The sequence below is a fragment of the Vombatus ursinus genome, unplaced genomic scaffold (genome assembly GCF_900497805.2).
Source record: "Vombatus ursinus unplaced genomic scaffold, bare-nosed wombat genome assembly UNPS02014859.1, whole genome shotgun sequence".
Lineage (NCBI taxonomy): Eukaryota > Metazoa > Chordata > Mammalia > Diprotodontia > Vombatidae > Vombatus > Vombatus ursinus.
This window is the reverse complement of record NW_020954637.1, coordinates 4,416,571-4,416,942: the sequence shown is the minus strand read 5'-3', so window position 1 is coordinate 4,416,942 and position 372 is coordinate 4,416,571. Positions and strand designations below refer to the sequence as shown.

Genomic DNA, 372 nt, shown 5'->3' with positions numbered 1-372 from the left:
GAACATGAGGGCAGAGTGGACCTCAGGACACAGAATGCTGGGGTCGGCGTGGACTTCAGGATGCAGAACATTAGGGCAGAGTGGACCTCAGAACACAGAATTCTGGGGTCAGCGTGGACCTCAGGACACAGAACATTAGGGCAGAGTGGACCTCAGAACACAGAACATTAGGGCAGAGTGGACCTCAGGACACAGAATGCTGGGGTCAGCGTGGACCTCAGGACACAGAATGCCAGGGTCAGCATGGACCTCAGGATGCTGAACATTAGGGCAGAGTGGACCTCAGGACACAGAATGCCAGGGTCAGCATGGACCTCAGGACACAGAACATTAGGGCACAGTGGAACTCAGGACACAGAATGCTGGGGTCGG

At 55.6% G+C, this 372-nt stretch overlaps 1 protein-coding gene across 2 annotated transcripts in view; it reads right to left on the bottom strand.

Annotated features, from left to right (window-relative positions):
- The window catches only part of ECE1 (endothelin converting enzyme 1), a 90,731-nt gene that overhangs the window by 50,593 nt on the left and 39,766 nt on the right, over positions 1–372 (bottom strand). The window lies entirely within an intron of this gene.